Raw genomic sequence first — 22299 nt, forward strand, 5'->3', positions numbered from 1 at the left:
TCAAAGGCTCAAAAAAAGTGGGCATGCTAGAGTGAATATGCTATGTAAAGTCAGGAAACTCACTGCATGATTATGTTACATTAGAGCCCAAAGCACACTCCATTTACAGATGTGATAAAAAATGTACTGGTACACGAATGGTATGAATCTACATCGTATACAACCATAGAAACGAAATGATGTAGCCCATTTGTGTACAATGAATCAAAATGCATCTGTAAAAAATAAAACATAATTTAAAAAATTTAAAAATAAATAAATAAACATATATATACATATATATGAAAGAATGTACTAGTAAGATGGGCACCACATCCACTGAGAAGCTTAAAAATGGCCATACTCTATTGGTACAGGCAGACTTAGGGAACCGCAGCAGGACTGGGCTCACTGATGGCAGTGGGGAGAGGATACTGAAACCGGTGGTGGGTGCTTAGCCACTGGGATCAAAGTGGCAGAATCACTGTCCTGAGCAGAAAGGTTGGAGAGATAGCCAGGGTCTGACTATCAGGGAGCTCTGGAAATGATTACCAGAACAATGGTTTCCTTGGGGACAAGATACACGGCACTCAACAAGGATATGTTCAACCTATAAAAAGAAATCAAGGATGTATGATTAAGAGGCTGAGGGCAACTACTGTGATAAAAATTTCCAGTGCTTTGCTTGTTTTAAAATATATTTTCTAGTTGTTGATGGATATTTATTTTATTCATTTATTTATATGAGGTGCTGAGAATCAAACCCAGTGCCTCACACATGCTAGGCAAGCACTTTACCACTGAGCCACAACCCCAGCCCCACAGTGCTTTGCTTTTTGCCCCTGAGCCAAATTCACCAATTTTTTATTTAAATTTGTTTTTAGTTGTAGGTGGACACAATTTTTTAAAATTTATTTTTATGAGGTGCTGAGGATCAAACACAGTGCCTCACACATGCTAGGCAAGTGATCTGCTGAGCCACAACCCCAGCCCCAAACTCACCAATTTAAAATAAAGATTTTGATGAGTTTTGCAGATGAGTTGCATATATACATGTCAGTATCCATGATGGACATTAATGTACAGTGTCCATCACCACAGGATATATAAGAAGGACATCATCCCCCATAATGTCCTTCTGCCCCAGTGGTATGCTAGAGTCAACTTATGTAGTACTGTGAGATCCAGTTATTAGCTACACTCTCATCTCTACCAAATGTTCAGTAATGTCACATTGATTATTTGAAATCAGCAGTGTAAGATATTTACACCATGAAAATGGACATCTACACAGTGTTGAATTGCTCCATGAGCACAGTATGTCTCACTGTTTATTTAACTTGATTTCTTTCATCTACATTGCATATAGTTTTCATTACATAGAACCTAGATAGTTTAAATGAGCAATTGTAAACAGTATTATCTTTTAAATTTTGGTGTTTGAATGAGGTGTGTGTGTATGTATGTTTCTAGGGTTTTTTTTTTTGTAGAGTTCTTGATATTTTCTACATAGACAATCATGTTATTTGCAAATAGGAACAGTTTTATTTCTTGTTTTCTGATTCACTCACCTTTTATTTCCCTTTCTTGCCTTACTGCACTGGCTAGAACTGCCAGCACTCTGTTTAAAGTGACGGGTGAGAGCAGACATACTTGCCCTTTTCCTGATCTTAGAGGAAAACCATTCAGACTTTCACCATTAAGTATGCTAACTGAAGGCATTTTGTGGATGTTCTTTGTCAAACTGAGGAAGTTTTCCTGTACTCCTATGTTCCTGAGAGATTTGTTTTTTAAATCATGAATTGCTATGGAACTTTGTCACATGATTTTTCCACATCAACTGATATGATCTTGTGATTTTTTTTTTTTTGTAGAGTACTAATATGATGTTTTACATTGATTTATTTTTAAAAATTGAAACAGCCCTGCATTCCTGGAACAAATCCCACTTGTTTATAGTGTGTACTGCTTTTAATACACTGCTTTAATGTATTTACTGATACTTCTTCCTCTTATTATTATTATTTGGTACTGGTAATTGAACCCAGGGGTGATTTATCATTGAGCCAGTCCTTTCCGTTTTTTATTATAAGACTTCTAAGTTGCTGAGGGCCTCACTAAGTTGCTAAGGCTGGCCTTGCACTTACAATTCTCCTGCCTCATCCTTCCAAGTTGCTGGCATTACCCAGATTTGCACCACCATGCCGGATTTAGTGATACTTTAGAAATAATTTTTGCATCTTTATTTATGAAAAATATTGATCTGTACATTTTTGTATTATTTTGTCTAGTTTCTTTTCTTTAGGGTAACCAGTTTCATGAAAGGAATTTTTCCTCTCACTATTTTGTGGAAGAGATTATGTAGCACTGTTGTTAATATTTCTTTAAACATTTGGTTGAACTACCCTACAAAATCATCTAGATCTGGAAATTTCATGTTTGGGGGGGACTGAAGGGAGTTTTAAACTATGAGTTCATTTTTCTTAATAGTTACTATTCAAATTATCTATTTCATATTGGGTTATATGTGGTGTTTGTGCCTTTTATGGATTTGGCCCATAAATTGTCAAGTTATGTGTATAGAGTTCGTAGTATTTCCTTTCCTTTTGATGGTTACAGGGTCTCTAATGGCATGGCACATTTCATTTCTGATGTGATAATTCGTGACTTTTTTTCTTTTGTCAGTTTTGCTAGTGGTTTGTCAATTTTATTGATTTTTTTTCCCTAAAAGAACAAGGTCTGTTTCTTTGATTTTATCTATTGTTTTCTTTTTATAAACTTCATTTTCTTATCTTTATTATTTCCTTGTTCATGTTTGCTTGGGGCTTATTTTTGCCTTTTTTCTAGGTTCTTTTTTTTTTTTTTTTTTTTTTTTTTTTTCCGGTGCTGGGGATTGAACCTAGGGCCTTGTACTTGCGAGGCAGTCACTGTACCAACTGAGCTATATCCCCAGCCCTTTTCTAGGTTCTTGAAGTGAAAATTTAGATTATTAATTTTAGATTTTTTTCTTTTTCCTGGTGTATACATTTAGTGCTATAATTTTCCCTCAGTTCTGCTTTAGTTATGTAATAGAAAGTTCAATATGTTGTTTCATTTTTATTAATTTCCAAGTATTTTAAAAGTTTTTCCTTGAAACTTTTTCTTTGACCTATGTATCATCCAGAAATGTGGTATGTGGTTTCTAAGTAGTTGGAGATATTCCTCCTATCTTCCCATTATTAATTTTTAGTTTGATTCCATGGTGGTCAGAGAATATACTCTATGATTCAGTCCTTTTTAATTTGTTGAGATTAGTTTTGTAGTCTGTCTTGATATATATTCTGTGGAAGCACATACACAAAAGTGTATTCTGTTGTTGAGTATTCTACAAATGTAATTAAGTTCTGTTGGTTGAATGTACTGTTGAGTTCTGTATCCTTGCTGATTTTCTGTCTAGTTGTTCTATCAATTGTTCAGAGGGACGCTGACATTTCCCAATGAGATTTTGTGTATTTCTATTAATTTTGCAGCTCTTTTGTTTGGTGCTTATACATTTAGCTTTGCTATATCTTTTTTTTTTTTTTTTTTGGTACTGAGGATCTAACCCAGGGGTGCTTTACCACTGAGCCACATTCCCATCTCTTTTTCTTTGAATTTTTATTTTTTGATTGTTCTTTTTAGATATACATAACAGTAGAGTTTGTATGTTGGTAGAGTTTGATATAGTGTACATACATGAAATATAACTTATTCTAATTAGGAGCCCATTCTTTTTTTGGGAGGGGGTTTCTGGGGATTGAACACAGGGCCTTGTGCATTGAAGGCAAGCACTCTACCAACTGAGCTATATCCCCAACCCAGGAGCCCATTCTTGTGGTTGTACATGATGTGGAGTTATATTAGTTGTGTATTCATATATAACGATAGGAAAGTTATGTCTCATTCATTCTACTGTCTTTCCTACTCCTATCCCTCTCCCTTCCCTTCATTCCCTTTTGTCTATCCAATAAATTTCTATTCTTCCCCTCCCTACCCTTCCTTGTTATGGGTTAGCATCTACATATCAGAGAGAATATTTGCCCTTTGGTCTTTTGGGACTGGTTTATTTTACTGAGCATGTTATCCTCCAGTTCCATCCATTTGCCAGCAAATGCCTAATTTCAATCTTCTTTACAGCTGAGTAATATTCCATTGTGTATATATACCACATTTTCTTACCCATTCATCCGTTGCAGGGCACCTAGGTTGGTTCCGTAGCTTGGCCTCTTAAATTGAACTGCTATAAACATTGATGTGTCAGAGTCACTACAGTATGCTGATTTTAAGTCCTTTGGGTATATATCGAGGAGTGGGATAATTGGGTCAAAGGGTGGTTCCATTCCAAGTTTTCTAAGGAATCTTCATACTGCTTTCCATACTGGTTGTACCAATTTGCAGTCCCACTAGCAATGTATGAGTGAACCTTTTCCCCCCACATCTTAGCCAACATTTATTTTTACTTCTGTTCTCGATAACTGCCATTCTGACTGGGTAAGATGAAGTCTCAGTGTAGTTTTATTTTTAATTTCCCTAATTGTTAGAGATGGTGAACATTTTTTCATGTATTTATTGACTGATTGTATTTCTTCTTCTGTGAAGTGCCTGTTCAGTTCCTTTGCCCATTTATTGATTGGGTTATTTGATTTTTGGTACTGAGGATTGAACTCAGGGGCACTCAACCACTAAGCCACATCCCCAGCCCTTATTTGTATTTTATTTACAGAGAGGGTCTCACTGAGTTGCTGAGGCTGACTTTGAACTCGGGATCCCCTTGCCTCAGCTTCCTGAGCTGCTGGGATTACAGGTGTGCACCACTGTGCCTGGTGGGTTATTTGTTATTTTGGTGTTCTTTGTATATCCTGGAGATTAATGCTTTGAGGTGCAGATAGTAAAGATTTTCTTCCATTTTGTAGGCTCTCTCTTCATGTTCTTGTTTCCTTTGATGTGAAGAAGTTTTTGAGTTTGATACCATTCCATTTACTGATTCTTGATTTTTCTTGTGGTTTAGGAGTGCTTACTGACTCAATAAGTTGGTTCCTAAGCCAACAGGGTGGAGTATTGGACCTATTTTTTCTTCTAGTAAGTGCAGGGTCTGTGGTCCAATGTCTAGGTCCTTGATCCACTGTGAGTTGAGTTTTGTACAGGGTGAGAGGGGTTTAATTTCATTTTGCTACATATGGATTTCCAGTTTTCCCTGCACCACTTGTTGAAGAGGCTATCTTTTCTTCAATGTATGTTAGTGGCATCTTTGTCTAGTATGAGATAGCTATATTAATGTAAGTTTGTCTGTGTTTTCTATTCTGTTCCATTGGTCTTCATGTCTGTTTTTATGCTAATACCATGCCGTTTTTGTTACTGTAGCTCTGTAGTATAATTTAAGATCTGGTATCATGATACCTCCTGCTTCACTTTTCTTTGGTTATTCTGGGTCTCTTATTTTTCCAAATGAATTTTATTACTGCTTTTCCCTATTTCTATGAAGGATGTCATTGACAATTTAATAGGAATTGCATTAACTCTGTATAGTGCTTTTGGTAGTATGGCCATTTTGACAATATTCTGCCTATCAAAGAACATGGGAGATCTTCAATTTCTTTCTTGAGTGCTCTGTATTTTTTTAAAATTTATTTTTATTGTAAACAAATGGGATACATGTTGTTTCTGTTTGTAGATGGAGTAACAGTGTACCATTTGCGTAATCATACATTCACATAGGGTAATAATGTTTGATTCATTCTGTTATTTTTTCCTCCCCCCCACCCCTTTTCCCTCTGTACAGTCCCTCCTTCCTCCATTCTTGCCTCCTGCTCTGTAGTTTTAATTGTAGAGGTCTTTCACCTCTTTTGTTAGATTGATTCCCAAATAGTTTATTTTATTTTTTCCTGATTTCTCTTTCAGCTGATTTGTCATTGGTGGGTAGGACTGCAACTGATTTATGGGTGTTAATTTTATATCCTGCTTATTTGCTGAATTTATGAGTTCTACAAGTTTTCTGGTAGAGTTTTTTTGTTCTTCTAAATATAGATCATGTTGTCAGCAAATAGGGAGTTTGAGCTCATTATCCTATTCATATTCCTTTAATTTCTTTCTTTTGTCTAATTGTTGTGGCTAGTTTCAAGGACTATGTGGAATACGAGTGGTGAAAGAGGGCATCCCTGCCTTGTTCCAGTTTTTAGAGAGAATGCTTTCAATTTTTCTCCATTTAGAATGATGTTGCCCAGTCCTTTTTTTAAATTTTGAGACAGGGTCTCACTAAGTTGCTGAGTGCTATCATTAAACTTGTGATCCTCCTGTCTCAGCCTCCTGAGTTGCTTACAACTCAGGCATGTGCCATGGTGCCTGGCAGAATTGCTATGACTTCTTGGTGGAAAGACCTTTCTTTTTTCTTTTTTTTTTGGCACGGTGCTGGGGATTGAACCCAGGGCCTTATGCTTGTGAGGCAAGCACTCTACCAACTGAGCTATATCCCCAGCCCCTGGAATGACTTTTCTATCATTATATAATGACTTTCTCTGTTTCTGGTAATTTTCTTTGATTCAAAGTCTGCTTTATCTGATATTAATATAGCCCTTTAGTCTTACTTTGATTAATGTTTGCGTGGTATAACTTTCCCCATCCTTTTGTGAGTTTCCTGTAGAGAAGATATAGTTGGGTCATGTTTTTTAGTCCACATTGCCAATCTTAATATACTTATTGGTATATTAGACCTTAAGTCTATCATTTTATTGTCTGATTTTGTCGTTCATTGTTTTTTTATTATTATTTTATTTTTCTTACTTTCCTGAAGATTATGTGAACTAATTTTTTATAACTTTTTTTTTGGTGACCTATCTATGGTTTTGTTTTGGTTTGGTTTTGTAGTACTGGGGACTGAACCCAGAGCTTTACACATGCTAGGCAAGTGCTCTACTATTGAACTACCTCCCCTGCCCCCTATCTGTAATGTTTATGAGTATCTCTTTGTGTAGATTTTTAGTTGGTTGTTCTAGGCATTGCATTTGATTATAGAACAACCAATACATATATAATGTAAAACAATATAGAATGTAACAGACATCCCTATATCCTATTAGAGCCCACCATTATCATTATTTTACCAGTTTGAAAACATGAAGTATGGAATCTTATCACTCTAGTTCCTTGTTTCCTCTCCCATTTGTTGTGTAATTTAAAAAAAATATTTTTTACATACTTTTAGAACCAAATCAGATAGCATTATAATTTTTGTTTCAATTGTCAATTTAGAAAACTCAAGAGAAGGAAAGCCTACTGACTTAACCGTATTTGTTTCTAATTGTTTTTTCTTCCTTCCTCGTGTTACAGGACTTCTTTTTATTGCTTCATTTCTATTTGTAGAACTTTTCTTATTCATTCTTTTAGAATAGGCCTACTGTGACAAATTCTCTTAGTTTTTCTTTGTTCAATAATGTCTTAATTTTCTCTTCATTCCTGGAAGATTTTTTTCTGGGTATAGAATTCTGCGTTGATGGTTCTTTGTTTTCAGCACTTGAAAAATATTGTACTACTTCTTTCTATTCTCCATGGTTTCTGATAAGAAATTCACTGTCATTTGTTTTTTTTCCTTTGTAGGGAACGTAGTCATTTTTTTTTTTAATTTTTTTTTAATTGTAAACAAATGGGATACATGTTGTTTCTCTGTTTGTACATGGCGCAAAGGCATACCATTTGTGTAATCATAAATTTACAGAGTAATGTTGTTTGATTCATTCTGTTATTTTTTCCCTTCCCCCCCACCCCTCTTTACCCTCTATACAGTAGTTCCTTCCTTCATACTTGCCCCCCTCCCTAACCCTAACTCTAACCCTAACACTAACCCTTCCCTCCCCCCCATTATGTGTCATCCTCCACTTATTAGCGATATCATTCGTCCTTTGGCTTTTTGAGATTGGCTTATCTCACTTAGCATGATATTCTCCAATTTCATCCATTTCCCTGCAAATGCCATAATTTTATCATTTTTTATGGCTGAGTAATATTCCATTGTATATATATATATATATATATATATACCACAGTTTCTTTATCCACTCATCAATTGAAGGGCATCTAGGTTGGTTCCACAGTCTGGCTATTGTGAATTGAGCAGCTATGAACATTGATGTGGCTGTATCTCTGTAGTATGCTGATTTTAAGTCCTTTGGGTATAGGCCAAGGAGTGGGATAGCTGGCTCAAATGGAGGGTCCATTCCAAGTTTTCTAAGGAATCTCCACACTGCTTTCCAGAGTGGCTGCACTAATTTGCAGCCCCACCAGCAATGTATGAGTGTACCTTTCTCCCCACATCCTCGCCAACACCTGTTGCTTGTATTTTTGATAATCGCCATTCTAATTGGGGTGAGATGGAATCTTAGGGTGGTTTTGATTTGCATTTCTCTTATTACTAGAGATGTTGAACATTTTTCCATATGTTTGTTGATTGCTTGTAGATCTTCTTCTGTGAGGTGTCTATTCATTTCCTGAGCCCATTTGTCGACTGGATTATTTGAATTCTTGGAGTAGAGTTTTTTGAGTTCTTTATAGATTCTGGAGATTAGTGCTCTATCTGAAGTATGATTGACAAAGATATTCTCCCACTCTGTAGGCTCTTTCTTCCCATTGCTGATAGTTTCCTTTGCTGAGAGAAAGCTTTTTAGTTTGAATCTATCCCAGTGGTTGATTCTAACTTTTATTTCTTGTGCTATGGGAGTCCTGTTAAGGAAGTCTGATCCTAGACCAACAAGGTGAAGATTTGGACCTACTTTTTCTTCTATAATCTGCAGGGTCTCTGGTCTGATTCCGAGGTCCTTAATCCATTTTGAGTTTAGTTTCGTGCATGGTGAGAGATATGGGTTTAGTTTCATTCTGTTGCATATGGATTTCCAATTCTCCCAGCACCATTTGTTGAAGAGGCTATCTTTTCTCCATTGCATCTTTTTGGCACCTTTGTCTAGTATGAGAAAATTGTATTTATTTGGGTTTGTGTCCGTGTCCTCTATTCTGTACCATTGATCTACCTTTCTATTTTGGTACCAATACCATGCCGTTTTTGTTACTATTGCTTTGTAGTAGAGTTGAAGATCTGGTATTGCAATATCCCCTGTTTCACTCTTCCTGCTAAGGATTGCTTTAGCTATTCTGGGTTTCTTATTCTTCCAGATGAATTTCATAATTGCTTGCTCTATTTCTGTAAGGTATGTCATTGGGATTTTAATTGGAATTGCATTGAATTTGTATGGCACTTTTGGTAGTATGGCCATTTTGACAATATTAATTCTTCCTATCCAAGAACATGGAAGATCTTTCCATCTTCTAAGGTGTTCTTTAATTTCTTTCTTTAGTGTTGTATAGTTCCATTGTAGAGGTCTTTCACCTCTTTTGTGAGATTGATGCCCAAGTATTTTATTTTTTTCGAGGCTATTTTGAATGGGGTAGTTTTCCTAATTTCTCTTTCTGAAGATTCATCACTTATGTATAAAAATGCGTTGGATTTATGGGCATTGATCTTGTAACCTGCTACTTTACTGAATTCACTTATGAGTTCTAAGAGTTTTCTGGTGGAATTTCCAGGTTCCTCTAAATATATAATCATGTCATCAGCGAACAGGGATAGTTTGAGTTCTTCTTTTCCAATTCGTATCCCTTTAATTTCTTTGGTTTGTCTAATTGCTCTGGCCAGAGTCTCAAGAACGATGTTGAATAGAAGTGGTGAAAGAGGGCATCCCTGCCTTGTTCCAGTTTTTAGGGGGAATGCTTTCAGTTTTTCACCATTTAGAATGATATTAGCCATGGGCTTAGCATAAATGGCCTTTACAATGTTAAGGAATGTTCCCACTATCCCTATTTTTTCTAGTGTTTTGAGCATGAAGGGGTGCTGTATTTTATCAAATGCTTTTTCTGCATCTATTGAAATAATCATGTGATTCTTGACTTTAAGTCTATTAATATGGTGAATTACGTTTATTGATTTCCTGATGTTGAACCAACCTTGCATATCTGGGATGAAGCCCACTTGATCATGGTGCACTATCTTTTAATATGTTTTTGTATGTGATTTGCTAAAATTTTGTTGAGAATTTTTGCGTCGATGTTCATTAAGGATATTGGTCTGAAATTTTCTTTCCTTGATGAGTCTCTGTCTGGTTTAGGTATCAGTGTGATATTGGCTTCATAGAATGAGTTTGGGAGGGTTCCCTCCTCTTCTATTTTATGGAATACTTTGAGAAGTATTGGAATGAGCTCTTCTTTAAAGGTTTTGTAGAACTCGGCTGAGAACCCATCTGGTCCCGGACTTTTCTTTGTTGGTAGGCTTTTGATGATTTCTTCTATTTCAGTACTTGAAATTGGTCTATTTAAATTGTTTATGTCCTCCTCGTTCAGTTTAGGCAATTCATATGTCTCTAGAAACCTGTTGATGTCTTCGAAATTTTCTATTTTGTTGGAGTATAGATTTTCAAAATAGCTTCTAATTATGTTTTGTATTTCAATGCTGTCTGTTGTGATATTTCCTTGTTCATTCCGAATTTTAGTGATTTGGGTTTTCTCTCGTCTTCTCTTTGTTAGTGTGGCTAAAGGTTTATCAATTTTGTTTATTTTTTCGAAGAACCAACTATTTATTTTGTCAATTTTTTGTATTGTTTCTTTTGTTTCAATTTCATTGATTTCAGCTCTGAGTTTAACTATTTCCTGTCTTCTACTACTTTTGGTGCTGTTCTGTTCTTCTTTTTCTAGGGCTTTGAGCTGTAGTGTTAGGTCGTTTATTTGTTGAGTTTTACTTCTTTTATTAAATGCGCTCCATGAAATAAATTTCCCTCTAAGTATTGCTTTCATAGTGTCCCAGAGATTTTGATATGTTTCTTTGTTCTCATTTACCTCTAAGAATTTTTAAATTTCCTTCCTAATATCTTCTGTTATCCATTCATCATATAATAGCATATTGTTTAATCTCCAGATGTTGGAATAGTTTCTGTGTTTTACTCTTTCATTTATTTCTAACTTCAATCCATTATGATCTGATAGAATACATGGTAGTGTCTCTATCTTCTTGTATTTGCTAACATTAGCTTTGTGGCATAATATATGGTCTATTTTAGAGAAGGATCCATGTGCTGCTGAGAAGAAAGTGTATTCACTCTTGGTTGGATGGTATATTCTATAAATGTCTGTTAAGTCTAAATTATTGATTGTGTTATTGAGATCTATGGTTTCTTTGTTTAATTTTTGTCTGGAAGATCTGTCCAGTGGTGAGAGAGGCGTGTTAAAATCACCTAGTATTATTGTGTTATGGTCTATTTGGTTTCTGAAATTGAGAAGGATTTGTTTGACATACATGGATGAGCCACTGTTTGGGGCATAGATGTTTATGATTGTTATATCTTGCTGATTTATGCTTCCCTTAAGCAGTATGAAATGACCTTCTTTATCCCTTCTGACTAACTTTGGCTTGAAGTCCACATTATCAGAAATGAGGATGGATACTCCAGCTTTTTTGCTGAGTCCATGCGCGTGGTATGTTTTTCCCCATCCTTTCACCTTTAGTCTATGGGTATCTTTTTCTATGAGGTGAGTCTCTTGCAGGCAACATATTGTTGGATCTTTCTTTTTAATCCAATCTGCCAGTCTATGTCTTTTGATTGATGAATTCAGGCCATTAACATTCAGGGTTATTATAGAGATATGATTTGGTTCCTGGTCATTTGGTTCATTTTTCAAATTTTATTTATTTATTTGTTTGACACAACTTGTTTCCTCCTTTATTTGACAATTCCTTTAGGATAATTCCTCCCTTTGCTGATTTGCTTCTTTGTTTTTCATCTCTTCCTCATGGAATATTTTGCTGAGAATGTTCTGTAATGCTGGCTTTCTTTTTGTAAATTCTTTTAGCTTTTGTTTATCATGGAAAGATTTTATTTCATTGTCAAATTTGAAGGTAAGTTTTGCTGGGTATAAGATTCTTGGTTGGCATCCATTTTCTTTCAGGGCTTGAAAAATGTTGTTCCAGGCCCTTCTAGCTTTTAGGGTCTGGATTGAAAAATCTGCTGATATCCGTATTGGTTTCCCCCCTGAATGTAATTTGGTTCTTTTCTCTCACAGCCTTTAAAATTCTGTCTTTATTTTGTATGTTAGGTATTTTCATTATAATGTGCCTTGGTGTGGGTCTGTTGTAATTTTGTATATTTGGAGTCCTATAAGCCTCTTGAACTTGATTTTCCATTTCATTCTTCAGATTTGGGAAATTTTCTGATATTATTTCATTGAATAGATTGTTCATTCCTTTGGTTTGTTTCTCTAGGCCTTCCTCAATCCCAATAATTCTTAAATTTGGCCTTTTCATGATATCCCATAGTTCTTGTAGATTCTGTTCATGATTTCTTACCATCTTCTCTGTTTGTTCAACTTTGTTTTCAAGGTTAAATATTTTGTCTTCAATGTCTGAGGTTCTGTCTTCCAGGTGTTCTATCCTATTGGATATGCTTTCTGTGGAATTCTTAATTTGGTTTATTGTTTCCTTCATGTCAAGGATTTCTGTTTGGTTCTTTTTCAATATCTCTCTTTATTGAAATTATCTTTTGCTTCCTGTATTTGCTCTTTTAACTGTCGATTGATGCGTTCATTCAATGCCTGCATTTGCTCTTTCATCTCATCATTCACTGCGTGCATTTGCTCTTTCATCTCGTTTGCTTCCGTAATCATTTTAATTATGTACATTCTGAACTCCTTTTCTGTCATTTCTTCTGCCATGCTGTCATTGGGTTTTATTGATGTAACATCTAGATTTGTTTGTGGCATTTTCTTTCCTTGTTTTCTCATATTGTTCAGGTATCAGTGGACCGCTGAGATATTGCAGATTTCCTCTATTGACTTACAATGTCCTTGAAGATTTCTGTATATATCCCCTCTTAGCCTTCAGTAGGCTGAAGTCTTGGAGGAAGTTGATAATGCGGTGCTCCACAAGGAAGCTGCCTCTCTAGGAGTGGTGGCCTTCAGGTGGGGTATAATCCCTGCTAGTGGGCAGAGGTGCCTCCACTTGTTGACCAATGGTCATCCAAAGGGGACCTAGGCTGCGGGCTGAGGCAAGGCCTGTTTGGGCCTGAGTCTCTAGTTTTACCGTCCTTGTGGGGAAACCTCACCTGGCAGGGAAGACTCACCCGGTGGGGAGGTGTCGCTGGTCAGTTCCCTCCTAGAGGTTCCCCTCAATTTACAGCTACCGCCTGGGCTGGGCTGCCTTCCTCTGCAAAGTTCCCAGGGGCCTGGCCCTACCTCCTGGGCCTGGGAGCCTCACCCTTCACAGATGAATCTCCTTAGGCTGCCCCTCCTCAGAGAATCTGCCCGCAGGCCTGGAACCTTCGCTCCGCCCTAAGCCTGTCTCTGTGCGGCTCTTCCACCCAGAAGCCTCCTAGATCCTGGGACCCTGCTCTGCACCTAATCGCCTGGCTATGCGGCCCCTCCTCTGAGCAGCCACCTGGGGCCCCGTACAATCGCTCTGAGACCCAGAGACCCGCCACACGCCTCTTCTTCCAGACAGCCTCCCAGTATTCCGGTGCGGTCACTAGGAGTCCAAGAAACTCACTGCGTGCCTCCACCTCCCACCAACCACCCGTAGCCCTGGGCAATCAATCACTCCGAGTCAAAGTGACCCTCCCCGTTCCTCCTCCTTCTCCAGATAACCCCCCGAGTGTTCAGGATCGGTCGCTCTGAGTGGCTCTGAATCCACGTGACCCGCAGCACGGGTCCTCTGGGCAACCGCCCGGAGCTCTGGTGCGGCCACTCAAGACCAAGCGACCCACCACGCTTCTCCTCCAGGCAGCCCCCCTGTGTTCAGGCGCTGTCACTTTAAGTCCAAACAACTCACCACTCGCCTTCTCCTCTGAGCAGCCGCCTGGAGTGCTAATGCAGTCACTGCGAGTCCAAACGACCCGCCGCGCTCCTCCTCCTCCTCCTCCTACTCCTCCGGGCAGGCCCCGGGGTTCAGAAGTGGACTGAGTCCAAACAGCTCGCCACGCAGCCCCTCCTCTGGCAACCGCCTGTAGCTCTGGTGTAGTCACCCCGAATCCAAGTGGACCCGCTCCTCCTCCTCCTCGTCCTCAGGGCAGGCCCCGGTGTTCAGAAGCAGTCGTTCTGAGTCCAAACAGCTCACCGGCGCAGCTTCTCCTCTGGCAACCGCCTGCAGCTCCGGTGCAGTCACTCCGAATCCAAGCGGCCGCGCTCCTCCTCCTCCTCCCCAGGGCAGGCCCCGGTGTCCTGAGTCCACACAGCTCTCCTCGCCACTCCTCCCCCGGGCAGCCGCCAGAGCCCCAGTGGCCGCTCCGAGTCCCAGCGCCGTGCTGAGCGGCCTCCCACACTCAGTTAGGCTCCTGGTAAACCTGCACTTTGCCCATCTCCACCCCCAGTCACCTCCTGTACTCCTGCTGCCCTCTGACCTCCAGCTCAGGTTCCTGACACACACCAATGCCTCCTCCCCAACACCAATGGGCCTTGGAACCTGCTGTTCCCTCTCGGAACATGTCATTTTCAAGAGTAATACTTACAATACCTAATACAATGTAAATGCTATATAAATATGACTGTGCTATTTAGGGAATAATGGCAATAAAAAAGTGTCCTTGTTTAGTACAGATGCAACCATCATAGGCCAAACTACAAGTACGTGGAAGAGATACAAGGCAAACAATGCTCAAAAAATGAGGATCTGTCAAATGGTGGGAGACCACAGCAGGGTGCACCTACACGTCACTTCATTCATGTAGATTCAGCGTAGTGTTTGGTGTGTGGCAAATTAAAAATTTTTTTTTTTTTTTTTTTTTTTTTTTTTTTTTTTTTTTTTTTTGCGGTGCTGGGGATTTAACCCAGGGCCTTGTGTTTGCAAGGCAAGCACTCTACCAACTGAGCTATATCCCCAACTGAGCTATATCCCCAGTTTTCTGAAAAAAAATTTTTTCCAAATATTTTCAATCTGTAGTTGGTTGGATCCAGGAATGGAGATACAAAGAGCCAACTATACAGGAACTGGCTCATGTGATTATGGAGGCTGAGCAGTCTCATGACCTGCTATCTGCAAGCTAGAGACTTAGGAAAGTCAGTGAGTGGTATAATTTGGGCTGAGTCAAAGCCCTGAAAACCAGGGGAGCTAAGGGCAAAAAGACTGATACCCCCATGCAAGCAGGCAGGTAGGAAGCCAAGGGGAAATATTTCTCCTTCCTTCACATTTTTGTTCTATTCAATAGTCTATCAACAGACTGGATGATGCCCACCCACACTGGGATAGTAATTTACTGTATAAACTGGTTCAAATGTTTGTCTCATCTAGAAACACCTCATAGGCACACCACCCAGAAATAATGTTTAATCTATGTACCGCATGGTGCAAAGAATTCTGTTTTGCTAAATTGTCCCTTTCCTTTGTCCCTTTAGCAATAAGGGCTGTTCCCTCCTTCCTTCTTTCCTTCCCTCTCTTCCTCCCTTCCTTCCTCTGTGTCTATTGGCATTTCCAGATTGCTGGTTTTTTCAGCTTCAAGTCCGGGAATAAATAAGGCAAAAAGAGAACTCACAGTGTTTTTCCTCAGGTCCTAAGGCTCCTAGACAGTCTGCTTTTTTCTTTCTACCTTTTAAAGTCTTATTTTTTTTTTAATGTAATTTCAGGATTTACAGTTGTACTGAGTGGCAAAAATACATCTACTCCCTCTTCTAAGAGGCAGAATTCCATCCAGTGGATTTTTCATTTCAGATGTTGTATTTTTCATTTTTAGAAGATCCATTTGGGTCTTTAAAAAAATCTCCCATTTCTCTTATTATATTTTTGTTTTCCATTTCATTCTTTTCTTTTAAAATGATTAAATATGTTCTCTTGGTGTACTTTCAATTTTGCACAAAACTGTTAACCTTTTCAAAAAGACAACTAGGAATATGGCTATTGAGTTTCATAATCTTTAGTTTCACCTGTTTTAAGTTCTCTCTAACATTCTACCAAAGTCAGTGATACAAATTCCTTTATGAACTCTCCCCCTTTGTCTCTTATTTTTAATTGAAAAATAAAAGTTGTATATATGTATGGTATATAGCATGTTAACATATATTCCCTACAGTGGAACAGCTAAATCAAGCCAATTTTACATATGTATTACCTCATATAATTATTATTTTTTGTAGTAAGAAGACTTAAGTTCTGTTCTATACCAATTTTTTAAGTATACAATAGATTATTAATTATAGTCACCATGTTGTGCAATAGATTTTTTGAATTTACTTCTTAAAATTCTGTATTCTTTGATCAACATTTTCCCCTGGTAACAACCATTCTACTCTTTGCTTTCATGAGTTCAAGTTTTTTAGATTCCACATATAAGTGACAATATGAAATATATGTCTGTGTCTGGCTTATTTCTCTTAATGTAAATATTCTTCAGGTTTGTGTTGTTGCAAATGACAGTACCTCATTCCTTTTATAGGCTTAATAGTAGTATTTCATTGTGCACATAACTGCCTTTTCTTTACCCATTCATCTTGATTCTATATCTTGGCTACTGTGAATAATGCTGCACTGAACATGAAATACAGATCACTCTTCAATATACTAATTTTGTTTAAAGAGAATATATTACCCAGCCGTGGAGTTGCTGCATCATGTGGTAGTTCTATTTTTAATTTTTTGAGGAACTTCCATACTATTTTCCATAATAGCTTTACTAATTTACATTCCTACCAACGGGTAACAAATGATACCTTTTCTTCCATCTTTGGTAATGTCATCTTTCATCTTTTTGATAAGAGCCATCTGAACAGGTATGAAGTGACATCTCATTGTGGTTTTAATTTGCTTTTTTCCCTGATGATTAGTGATGCTGAGCATATACCTGTTGGTTATTTACGTGTCTTAAGAAATATCTATTCAGGCCCTTTGCCCATTTTTAAATTGGGTTATTTGTGTTCTTGCTAGAGAGCTGTTAAAGAATTCCTTGTGTATTTTGGATATTAGTCCCTTACAGGTCTTTGGTTTGCAAATATTTTCTCCCATTCTGTAGGTTGTCTCTTCACTCTGTTAATTATTTCCTTTGTTGTGTAACTTTTCAAAAAAAATATTTTTTTAGTTGTTGATGGACCTTTATTTTACTTATTTATTTATATGTGGTGCTGAGAATTGAAGTCAGTGCCTCACACATGCTAAGCAAGCACACTACCACTGAGCCACAACCCCAGCCCTGTTGTGTAACTTTTTATTTCACTGTAATCCCATTTACCTACTTTTGCCTGCACTTTTGGGATCATATAATAAAAAAATCACTCAGACCAATGTCATGAGCTTGCCTTTGTTTTTTTCCAAGTAGTTTTAGTTTCCAATACTAAAGCCTTTAATCTATTTCGAGTTGATTTTTGTGTATAGTGTGAAATAAGGATCTAATTTCATTACCTTTACATTTCTAAAGAGCATAAAACATTTGTAGCTCTTCTATTGTCCTGTTTCTAATTCCACCATCCCTGACATTTCCTGGACTGTTTGTCTTGGTTCTGGGTGACATCATTCTGTCTCTTTTTAACACAGTATTTAATTTGGTATCAGACACTGGAAATTTTATTTTGCTCAGTGCTAGATTTTGTCATTTCTTTTATAAGTGTTGATGTTTTGGTATCAATTTGGTCCTTTCAAGGCCTGCTTTCAAGCTTTGAATGATGGATCCAGAGTAGAGTAACCTGTATTCGAGTGTTCATCAGTGAGTCCTTTTGAAGTTGATATCTCATGCCCCATGTATTGCAAGATCTATTCATACATACCAACAGAAACACAAATGAAATATTCTCCAATTCTGTGTGAGCTCTGGGAACTGTCTGGCCTAACAACTGACTGTGCATGTGTGTGTGCATGTGTGTGTTTTAACCTCCGACTTGGTAGAATTTCACCCTATGCATTTGCATATCAGAATTCAAATTTTTTTCTTTCTTTTGGTGGTGCTTGGTCTTGATTCTAGGCCCTTATACACGCCAAGCACACATTTTATCACTGAGCTACATCCCCAGGTGCCAGCCCAACATTTGAGGGGACTCTTCTGTAGGTATCCAAACTTCTCTGTCATTTTGTCATGTGTTCTGCTTTTCCATTTCTGGCCAACTCCTCCAACAATTCTACTTTCTTTCTTCTGTAATCAGAAGGCAGGTTCTATTGTGCTCCCTTCAAAGCACTGGTCCTTATCATATAGTTCAGGAAAGTACCTCTAGGCAATAAGCTGAGGCAATCATAGAGCTTTAATTTCCTCTCAATATTTCTGCACTACCTGCCTTCCAGTGTCTGTAAAATTTTTTTTTAATTATTATTTTTCTTTTTTATAGTTGTATGTAGTGGGAAGGCAATTTTGTAGCTTTAATTCCTTCACGGGTGGAAGTAGGAGTCTTCTTGAGCCAGTTTTCCAGCTGGAAATGATTGGAGGCTGCCTTCCTAAAAGAAAGGACTCTGAAATACCATAACAAGTGTATAATTACCCTAGTCCTATCCCATAGGGACCTGTGACCTTTTTATGTACATAACACATGTCAGAGAAAAAGGAGTACCTAAATCTTTCAAGAACTGTTAGATATAGTCTTATTTGACATTCATATCCCAGGATCTGATATTCCATCATTGTAGACCTCTGTTATAGCGGTAGTGCAGGGTAATAAAATTCAGGTTCAGGTCTGCTCTTGGTGGGTCTACTGGGTTCACAGACCCACCCAGTAGTTATTTCACCAGTCCTTAATGGATAATTGGAATAAGCACATTCAATAGTTGTAAGAACTATCATACTGGTTTTTGGTTTGTGAGGCAGACACTATGGTAGTGAGAAAGGCCAACATGAAGACCTTAAAACTGCCTCCATCATTCCAAGTAAAGATGATAAATTAAAAAATACAGATATAAACGATGAAAGATGGTGACCCATCATATTGCCATTTTATTCACCAGGCTGGCTCTAAAATCAGATTATGAAAAAAGACAGTGGATTACTGCTATCTCAATTAACAAGTAATCCTATCTGCTGTCCCAAATGTGCCATCTTTGCAAGAGAAGATGGTATGTTTTGACCTGAGCAATTGCATTCTTTTCTACCTCTGTGAAAAAGATGAGCCAGGTGTAGTGGTACACACCTGTAATCCCAGCAGCTTGGAGACTGAGGCAAGAGGATTGCAAGTTCAAAGCCAGCCTCAGCAATTTAGCAAGGTCCTAAGAACTTAGTGAGACCCTTTCTCAAAAAGAAAAATAAAAAGTGCTGGGGATGTGGCTCAGTGGTTAAGTGCCCCTGGGTTCAATCTCTGGTACAACAACAAAAAGGAAGGTCATAAAAGTTTGCTTTCACTTTTGAGAAGAGAAATAATATACATTTACAACCCTGTTCCTGGACCATCCAACCCTCTGTTATAATACAGTATGAAGGGATGTGGACCATCTGGACTTCCATACATCGCATTACTTTATTGGTAATTGCAGAGGATGAGCAAGAAATGGCAAGAGCACTAGAAGCTTTGCCAGTTCTTCAAATGGTGATACACAAACTAAGTACTCAAGTAATCAGAATCCTGTCCTGTCAGTGAAGTTCCTAGAAGTTCAGTCATCTGGAGCACCAGGATATTTCCTCTTATACTTTTCACTATTAAGAAAGGGAGCACAGGGCTGGGGTTGTGGCTCAGTGGTAAAACACTTGCCCAACATGTGTAAGGCACCGGGTTTGATTCTCAGCACTGCATATAAATAAAGGTCCATTGACATCTAAACAAATATTAAAAAAAAAAAAAAAAAAAAAAAAAAAGGAGCAGTGCTTGGTAAATCTCTTTGAGGTCTATAGATAGCTATTCCATACATGGGACTACTGCTTTGACACAAATATCAGGTGACACCAAAAACTGCCAAATATGAGTGGGACCCAGAGTAGGAAAAAGCTGTGCAGCAGGTTTGGACTGTGATACAACTGGTCCTGCTGCTTTGTCTACAAGATACCATATTATATTAGAAGTATATTAGAGGTGTCAGTGGTAGGAAAGACCACACAGTGTTTATTGCAAGCCCCAATAGGAAGACACACATAGATCTCACAGCTCTGGAGCAAGTCCATGCCATTGGAAAAAGAAAAGAACATTATTCAAACTTTCAAAAGTTAGCTTCTGGCCTGCTATTGAGTTCTAGTTGATGCCTATGGGATATCAAATGGCCATGTTGCCAAAAATGACTATTATACTCTGGGTTTGTCAGACCCACAACTCATATGGTGGGGGAGGGGGCTCCAGCAGCAATCTTTCATAAGATGAAAGCAGTATATATAGCTTAGCAAGGATAAAAGGCAAAAGCAAGCTGCATAAGCAGGTGACCAGACTCTCTGTTACCTGTCATTGTTGAACTTCTCAGTTTACATTTACAACTACATGGACTGGGGGACCCCATGATCAGAAGAAGAAAAAGCCTCACCTTGGTATGAATTATTTTAGTAGGTGAGAAATAGACTGTGGCTGCACTAAGGCCCCACACAGAGGGAGCCTTGAAAGACAGCAGTAAGAGGAAATTATCCAGATAGAACTTCAGACAGTATACTGCCTAAAGTTAAGATTACAGATACAGACTCAAGGCCTCTGGTAATGATCTGGCCATTCCTCAGAGACCATCCATGCACTTGGTAGGAAATTAATTACATTGCACCCTTATTGCCTTGGAAGAGAAAGTGTTCCATCTTGCCTGGAAATTGATGTGTATTATGGATATGGGTTTGCCTTTCCTGCCTGCAAAGCCTCAGTACCACTATCTTACAGAATTTTGATCCATTGGTATGAGATCTTGGATGAAGTGGGCCCAAGATACCACTTCATAGCAAGGAGGTATGAGCACTGGATACATGATCACAGGATCTTCTATTCTAACCACATATCATATCACCCCAAAGCTGCACCCTAACAAAGTGAAGGAACCAACTTGGAGATGATTCCCTGTGAGTATGAGACCTCATTCTCCAGGATGCAGTATGTATATTAAGTAATGGCCATCATATAAGAGTGCTGTATGGCTAATGGCTAAGTGAAATACATGAGTTTAGGAAAAAAGGAATGAACACACGAGCAGTTCCCCATTGTATCACTTCTAGTGGCTTCATAAGAAGTCTCAACTCTCGGCTCTGAGGGTTTAGAAGTCCTGGTTCTCAAATAAGGAATATTTCTATCAGTGGACACACACATAGCTTACACTTTAAGCTTCAGATCAATGCCAAGAGACAAGAAGGTAAGGCAAAGAGACACTATTGGACAGGAATAACTGACCTTGATCATCAGCAGATGGGATTGCTGTTATATAATGGGAACAATGTATTTGGCACTCAGGCCATTCACAGTACCTTGTTTCTTCTGCCCTATTTTGAAGATAAATGACAAGGCAGTCATGGCCTGAGAACATGATGGTTAGGTACCTAATCAGGTAACCCACTTGGACCAGCAGAAGTGCAAGTCTGGGAGGATCAGCTAAGAATCTAGAATGGGTTGAGTAGGAGGGAGATGAATACCAGTTGTACAAGCAAAACAAGTTATAGCACGAAGGGACTGTCTGCTCCAGACTTTTAAAAAATTTACCAGGAAAAGAGACCACTGGAATCCTGAGTGATCTGTGTCAGAATTTATGAAGCAAATGGTTCTGAGCAGTTCAAGGAATGAACTGCAATGGTGACTGTCCACTACAGGACTGAGGTACTCAGTCCCCAAATTGCTGAGAATGCTGACAGCTGATCGCTCTTACCTGAGTTCCCTTTTGGGAACTCTCTTTGGCTGAAGTTGTCTACCTCACCCAAGGTCATGCCCTTTTTTCTACACCAGGTAGGTACATATGTAGGTTCACCAACTTGCTTATTGGAGCATCCTAGTTTGAGCTTCCAGTGGGATCCAGAGGCCTTTGTAAGATGGCCTCAGCTCTACTTCTTCCTCTACCCAATCCTGTTTCTGCCTCTCCCCAACAAGCATTGATCTACAGGACTCCCCCCAATATACTTTCTGCATACAAATCTCAAACTCTGTTTTTGCCAGGAAATCAACTTATGAGTAAACATTTTTTGAGATTAGCTGTATGAAATGTGCCTGTTGCTCAATTTCAGAAAACATCAGAATGGTGATCAACTGAAAGATGCGGTTATATGAGCCTTCCATTTCAAGTAAAGTAGGAATGGGATCATTGAAATAGCAAATTTCAAACATCTTATTTAGAGAGTTCTGGCAAGTGTGAAGGTGGGTGTAGTTATCAGTGCAACTACTGATAGACTTTATTTGGGATGAAAATGCTTAATTGGCTCGGAGTGACAGGTCAGCTCAAACAGGAAG

General features: G+C 38.4%; 1 protein-coding gene across 4 annotated transcripts in view; it reads right to left on the reverse strand.

Moving 5' to 3' along the window:
- Positions 1-22299, reverse strand: part of MRPL9 (mitochondrial ribosomal protein L9) — a 34745-nt gene that overhangs the window by 8412 nt on the left and 4034 nt on the right. The window lies entirely within an intron of this gene.

Source organism: Sciurus vulgaris, assembly GCF_902686455.1.
Source record: "Sciurus vulgaris genome assembly, chromosome: 1".
Taxonomy (NCBI): Eukaryota; Metazoa; Chordata; class Mammalia; order Rodentia; family Sciuridae; genus Sciurus; species Sciurus vulgaris.